The following is an 8,022-nucleotide window of genomic DNA, read 5'->3' as shown; positions in this document are numbered from 1 at the left end:
GCTGTTCAAGGGAGACATGTCCTTCCTCCTCCTCCTCCTAGCCATGAAACTTTATTCCCATGGAGCACCTTTGCTCTTTCCAGCAGCATCTGTCTGTTCCCCCTCTGTGAAGCATTCACTCTTCAATTGCATAGGCATCTCCCTTTTTTTGGTTGCCATACGTACCCCATATTCATGGAACATCCCAGAGTGGGTCAGGAAGGCATTCTCCCTTCTGACTTTTTGGTGAGGCTGTGTAAGGAAATTTATTTTGCACACTGTTGGGGGCAGTTTGATTGTGGAAATAGGAAGGGAATGTGTTCTGTCTGTTTATACTTTTTTAATTTGTTAATTATTGAAATGAAGTATTACAGTTTGATATATTTTGTATCTGGTTGTTATCCACCTTGGGGTTATAAACATTTTAAATAAATGTGTTTGTGTTAGGTATTTTAAAATACCTTAAGAGGGTTCATTATCTAGGAGAGCCAATCCCAATAAGCCGTGATATAGATCTCTGTCTCCATCAAATTTGTTCCTCAGGGTACTTTCCTAACTGATACTTTGTATCTCAGATGTTTAACCTATGCTGTAAATACCATCTGTGACAACTAAAGACCTAGTTAATACTACCAGCCCTCACTTAGGTTGTTACTTCAATTTGTTACAGCAGTTGTTCTGAAACTTTTTGGAGTAACATTTAACTTCATATTTCAGGACCCATAAACTTTTATGATTTTCTAAAGGTGTGAATAGAAGTTCTGATGTTTTTTATATGCTCACATCAGTTAGTTTGAGGGAAGAAAAGGATTGGCTCAGGGTCTCAGGAGGATGTGTGTGAGAGAAAGAGGCCTCCAAAATCATGAAATCCCTAATGAAATCATTGGGAAGTTATTTATTTTATTGACACTATACCCTGCCTTTCATCAGGGCCATTAAAATCAAACAAAAAGACAACATTAAAACCAAGCTAAAATATGCACTGAAACAAGAATTAAATAATAGGAAGTAAGGAAGGATCACTGAGGGACCTCCAGATGAAACAAAGTCTTCACCCTGTTACCAAAACTGCTATTTTATGGGGAAATTAGCACGCAGTCTGGCTTAAGTTAGTGTGGATCGTTACCAACGTATACCAGAGTCCGTACTTCCAGATTACTCACGCAATAAAGAGGCAATGACTAATTACTTCCCAACATGTTTACTAAGGTGTTGTATAAGCCTACAATAGCACATACAAGCAAGGTACATACAAGAACTAGGAAATAAAGAGTAGAAAAACAGCCGTTTGCTTTAGCAGGAAACCCACTGAGATTGAAGAAGCGGAGCAATACGTTACCTGATCACGGCGAGAAGCAGAGAAGCAGCAGTGAAGCAGGGTGATATCTAATTCCTGCACTAGATATGCAGACTGACGTTCGGGGGTCGGGAGAGGAATGGCCCGCACCTCATGGCAGGGAGAGCCTGCTTAAGTACCCCAAAACGTACCCTGAGGCCTTCCAGGTGGTTCTCAGGAGGGTTGATGGTTCTACAACTATCGCTAATGGGCCACTTTAGTACCTGAATATATTATTGTGACCCCTCGGGAAGAGGGGACAAGGAGGGGAGGGGAGTGCTGGGCGGGTTGATTGAATCTGTCAGTAAGCTGGAGTTGTCTTGATGGCATCTGTTCTGGAATGCGGTGGTTGTATTGAAATGCATCCGTTAGGTGTTCTGGACAGCCGGCACATAGCTTCCATCTCAGGGCGGCTTCCAGTGATATGCATATCAGGGTGAGGCTGGACTCCGTGAACATGACAGGAGCTGGGTCTCAAAATGGCAGCCTCAGAGCAAACTGTCCATGATGGTTCTTTGCAACCTGGGAACATGGCTTCTTCCTTGGCACATCTCATGGGCTAGCTAGTAGGCTGCCCAGTGGCGAGGGCAGACCCAGTGACCATCCTGCAAGGAACTCCCCGTGGGAACTGACCAGGGGGTGCCTGGCCAGGCTTGCGGAGGGTCCCTCCAGCTGGCACTATGCTGCTAGCAGCATGGCTCAGGGCCCAGGTGAGGTAGATGTCCAAGGAGGCAGAAAACAGTCATGGGTAACAGAGTCCACAACAGCAGAGAGGCAGGAGGCAGGCATGGGCAATGCTGCCCCTAACAGAGTCTTTGGCTCAAACAGCATGGCAGGAAACTGACACAGTTCAGGGTAGGCTCCATAACAGGAGGGGGGGGGGTCCCCGGCAACAACCCACTGGCTGAAAATAATAACATAAGGAGACTGGACAGTCTCACTAGGAAGAGAGCTCCAGAATTTTGGTGCCATGACTGAGAAGGCCTCCTTCCGGGCTACTTTGAAAAAGCAAAGTACAAGGCACAGTAGAGTGCAGAATAAAACCACCTAGAGCCCACAAATAATAAATGATAAATATATTTCAACAATGTTTAAAATCATTATGGCAATACCTTTAATAGCCAGAGGAAGGCAATGGCAAACCACCTGTGCTTCTCATTTGCCTTGAAAACCGCAGCAGGGATCACCAGAAATCAGTTGTGACTTAATGGCACTTTACACATACACCATTAATAGTCAATTATATAACAACTAGAAACAAAGCCCGTTGTGGGGGAAAAATACAACGGACTCTAGAAAGGGGAGGGTGGGCAGGCAGGCATTTACTCCTCCTCCATTGCTGATCCCAACCAGTGAAGGAGGGGGATAGGCATTGCCACCTGCTCTACAACTGATCTCAGCAACATGAAGGGGTAGCAGCCTTTGATACCTGCTGCATGTCTGATACAGACCGGGTAAAGGGGGGCAGGCATTGCCACCTGCTCTGCTCTGATCCCAGCTGGGTGAAGGGAAAATGGGCATTGCCTTCTGCTCTGCACCTGATTACAGCTGGGTGAAAGGGGGCAGGAATTGCTGCCTTCTCCAAGCCTGATCCCAGCTGGGCGAAAGGGGGTGGGCATTGCCACCTGTTCCCTGCTGGGTGAAGGGAGGAGTGAACACTACCTCCTGCTCCTTGCTTGATCCCGACAGGTGAAGGCGGGTGATGGGCTTTGCTATGTGCTCCGTTCCTGATCCCAACTCGGTGAAGGGGGTGTGGGCATTGCCTCCTTCTCTGCTCCTGATTCCAGCAGGTTGAAGGGGGGTAGAGATTGCTGCCTGCTTGGTGCCTGATACTAACAGGGTGAAGATGGGGTGGGCATTGCTGCCTGCTCAGTGCCTTATTCCAGTAGGTTGAAGGGGGTGAGCAATGCCACCTGCTCCATTTCTTGTCCTGGCTGGGTGAAGGGAAGAAGGGAATGGCCTTCTGATCTGTGCCTGATCCCACCAAGGTGAGGGCACGAGGTGGGCATTGCCACCTGCTCCACTCCTGATCACAGCTGGGTGAAGGGGGTGGGCATTGCCATCTGCTCTGCTCCTAATACCAGCTAGGTTAAGGCAGAGAGTGGGCATAGTCACCTGCTCCACTCCTGATCCCAGCTGGGTGAAAGCAGGTGGGCTTCTCTCCTAATGCCAGTTGTGATAAGGTGGGGGTGGGCATTGTGACCTTCTTTACTCCTAATACCAGCAGGGTTAAGGCAGGGACGGGCATTACCACCTACTCCACTCCTGATCCCAGCTGGCTGAAGGGAGGCCGGTATTGCCATCTACTCTGCTCCTAATACCACCTGGATTAAGGTGAGGGTGGGCAATGCCACCTCCTCCACTCCTAATACCAGCTGGGTTAAGGCAAGGGCGGGCATTGCCACCCGCTCTGCTCTTAATACCAGCTGGTTGAATGGGAGCGGGCATTGCCACCTGCTCCATACCCAATACCAATGTGCGGGTGGGCATTGCCAAGTGCTCCTCTCCTATTACTGGCTGTGTTAAGGTTGGAGATGGGCATTGCCACCTGCTCTGCTCCTAATACTGGTACAACAAAGGACCAAGTCCACGGGAAGTAAAATGCAATACTCTACAGTAAATTTACAAAAGGTATATTCAAAGTGCAAGTGCTATAAATAGTGAAAATTCATACACATTGTGAATTCATACCCATACATTCATTCCATAGTCATCACAGATTTGTAAGGGAAGTTACATCCATATACATTGAACAGTAGGGCTATAACTCCATAGGTCTTTTCATGAATTCTTATACAAGGTATTGTGCAAAGACTAACAGTCCTGAGTCCTTCCAGATCAATGAGGAGCGACACAGTTGGAAATGAAAAACAAAGTTCCAAACCACGCCCAATCTGGGGCCGGCTTCATGCTGCAGATTTCGTGATTCCTTCATCAGGAGCATGCAGTTCACTCCATCAGGTCAGGACAGAGCACAATCCAATGTTATTTCAACGTTGGCGCAAGAGAACAAGCACAGCCGCCGTGTTATGGGCTTTCAAGAGTGTTGGTGTTGAAAGTGAGTTGTCTGAAACACGCTTACTCAATTATATATATAGATGTACCAGAACTCTATATACAATGCAAATGATGTAAGATCCCAAATACAGTATCTGAAAATGCATTTTAAAAATGCATATGTACCCAGACGATTTAGTATGTTTTTCTCAAAACGGATAAAAAAATCCAATGCAAATTAACTGTGTCCAACAAACATCTACAAAAGAGTCACAGTGGAATATATTCCAGAGATAAATACACAAGGAATTCAAGAAGTAATCATTAATAGTAATTTGCAGCTTTCCAGAGTAGTACAGCTTTGAAGGAGTCTTCATCACATAATTACCAGGTACCACGTACAACAAATCAGGTGCTATAAAAAGTCATTATCCATGGTTGATATCAAGGGCAGGCATGTAATAATAGCTAAACAGTAATATAATACTGTTGAATGGACCAAGAATGAAAGGTCATGCCTGTGTATATTCCATCAAATTAGTATGTGCCCAACATTAAACAGTAAAATGATATAAAAAAGTCGCTATTTACTATTTCAAACTGCAAAGCTCCAAAACAAGAGTTCTCACTTGTCTCTAACATTATTCAAGGTCATATCTCCCAGTCAACTGTTGAGTCATATCTATTTATCATGAATTTTCATTTCATCTTAAAGGAGCGGAGACAAATAAAGGAGGATAAATCCAATGGGTTATTCTGTCCCTTATGCTACGAAGTATCTAAAATATGAGTGGTGTGTGAAATCATTAGAAAATTAGAACCTGTCAAGATAGTTCTCTAGTGTAACATTAAAAAATGAACAAAACAGACAACTTTAGGATCAGCCATTTAATCCTGCGCATTTGACAGCACTTGGATCTGCAGACATAACAAGATGGTGCTATGTAGTCCCATGCCATGAAAAACTGATCTAGCTCATTTCTTCTCTAGGCATTACTGATTTTTCTATTTATTTTAAAACAAATTCAGTCAGTTCATTCACTCCCTCTCCCTTAATTCCCCTGATGAATACAGCCAGAATAGTGTCTCTGCGCTGTTAAAAGGACCTCAATTTTTCCCTTGCAACAAATGGTGGTTAAATCAAACTTTTTCCCCCTGTGTGTACATTAGAATTGAAAACATCTGTAATTCTTTTTTCAAGTTAAAATATGTGCATATGTTTTTTTAATTAAATGGTAGTGGTGTGAGGCTCAGGACACAGCAGTCAAAATCTAACTAGGAAGGCGTGTCATAGTCAAATTACTGGTTACTAGCAACCTAATAGATTTCCAGAGGCCGCTAGTCTGCAAAACAAAAGCCTGCATCTGAAAGATAATATAAAAACTCCAACACTGAAAAGGATTTAATGTAGACAAAGTCTGAGATCTGGTCATTTGTTATTTCATAATTTTCACTTTATATTTTAAATTGAAATATGTTCTATCCTATGGATTCTCCCAGGCTTTAAAAAAATGCACGCATTCAGTAGTTCTACATTTGATCCTTCCTTTTCCCTCCATATTCTTCAAATTCCAGGCACGTCCAAAAAGAATGTTAACAGACAACTATTAATTCTTACAGAATTACTGATGGATATGGAATGGTTTACATGGAAATGGTAATCTGTGCCTGGTAGGAGAAGTTTCGTTATCGAGATGGTGCTGATATTATTGTTGCTTCTAGTGCTGCTGCCTCATAATGTATCCAAGAAACATTCCATTAATTGCACTGTAGTTGACGACCCTCTGCCTATTCCTCATGAATTTTACCAGCCAGGTGACCTTATCATTGGAGGGATTGTCTCTCAGGTCTTCAGTTTCCACAACACTCCCGATTTCACAGTGCAACCCTCACAGATGTTGTTTAATGAACCTATGTAAGAAATGTATTTTATTTTATTCCATTTATTTTATTCCATTTGTTTCACATTCCTGTTATTATCCCTCTATTTATAGAATGCAATGAATGTATATGGCACCTTAGAAGGCACAAGATTTTTGGTTCCTGAGGCATTAACTATCTTAACTTGAAGTAAGGGAACAACAAAAAGTGAAGGATATTGCAATAGGGATAAAGAGGGGAGGAACCCTATTACATTCTGTCCCATAAACTTATGCTTAGTTTTAGGACAATAAAAGAATGAAGGGTTGTGTCAAAGCTTTTGTGGAACTTGGATGTTTTGAGGAGGAATTTGAAGGAAGCTAGAGGTGGCTCCATGCAGATAGCGTGCTGGGATGATGCAAAAGAGGCAGCAAGTGTAAAAGAGTGGAGGACAGGAAGTCTACTGAGGAAAGTTCAGTCTCAGGCAATCTTCTCATACATGCCCATTAATGCTGTAATTGTTCATTCCATTCACAGCCTTCACCTCTGTAATGTTGCTTCCTGTTTAAGAAATTTTTCAAATATACACAATTGAAACCTAGTTTTGATACTGATAATTCATTCAATAGGGAGACACAGTCAGCCTTGACTTCTAAATGAGTAGAAAGAAGTTGTTGTCAACCATATAGGTCTAAAAGAAAAATCCAAAAACTCAAAACACAATCCACATACTAAGAAAAGTATTTTGTTTCCACTTGGTCATAAAAAGGAGGGTGGCACTGGATAACAGCATTGGCCTTGAAAGTAACTCAGGCATCTACGTCATGTCTGACTCCTGAAGTTTCTTGCTTTAATTAGGTTTTATTTTTTCATGACATCTAGCTTGACAACAGGTTTCAGTTAACTCAAAAGCTTGAACACTTTTAGGTGTCATTTGGTTGGAATTTTGTGGATGATGTTTCGTGTTTTTAGATCCTAAATGTCTGCATGTGTAACATACATGTCTTTAGAAATAGTTTGCTTATGTAATACTGTAATAGATGAACCTCCTCTCAAGTGTTTTGGAGGATTTGCATTCAAATATAGTTGGCTTTATTTTGCCCAATAAGGCTACTGGATATATTTTTCATTTCCACTATATTATCAAGATTAACTTTCTTAGGGCAGATGCGCATCCATCACCATATTCTTGAATTTGATCATTGAATTAAATCATAAAAATCAATGCTTCATAATTGTCTCAGAGTTTGAAATGAAGACACGAGGCAATGAATTTTGGTTCAACTAGGCTTTGTTAATAATAATAACTAATCTGCACAGTCTATTTGAATATACCTGTATAAATAACGCCAAACATACAGTGGGTTAAAATAGAATGGGCAGTCTTTTACTGTGTAGGTACATATGGGAAACCCCTAAATTTGGCACAGCCATTAATGCCTTGCATTGATGGGACTGAGTGAGGGGGCAAAGCCTTGCTGAAATCCCTTGAGAGCTAAAAGTGGATAGAAAGGGTTTTTTTCTCCCTCTCTGACAATATGAGTACACAGTAGTAACCAGTGAAGTTGGGGGCAGCACATTCAGGATAGACAAAATAAATTACTTCATTATTCAAACGTTGATTAATTTGTAGAAGAGACATTCAAAAGTTGTAGTTAGAGTAGCCATTAAAAGGGGAAGAGAAAAATACAAGACTAAATGAAACCTTCATGCTAGGAACTCTAGTGCTAGGAGGGGGGGAATTTCAGAGATTTTGCTTCCATGCTCTCTTCATAGGTAAGTCTTCAGGGAGAGCATACATTCAAATGTTGCTTGGGTAAAACACTCTTTGATTCTAATTGCAGGTCAGT

This window comes from Eublepharis macularius, chromosome 12 (genome assembly GCF_028583425.1).
Source record: "Eublepharis macularius isolate TG4126 chromosome 12, MPM_Emac_v1.0, whole genome shotgun sequence".
Taxonomy (NCBI): Eukaryota; Metazoa; Chordata; class Lepidosauria; order Squamata; family Eublepharidae; genus Eublepharis; species Eublepharis macularius.
The sequence above is the reverse complement of the archived record's forward strand: the minus strand, read 5'-3'. Positions refer to the sequence as shown.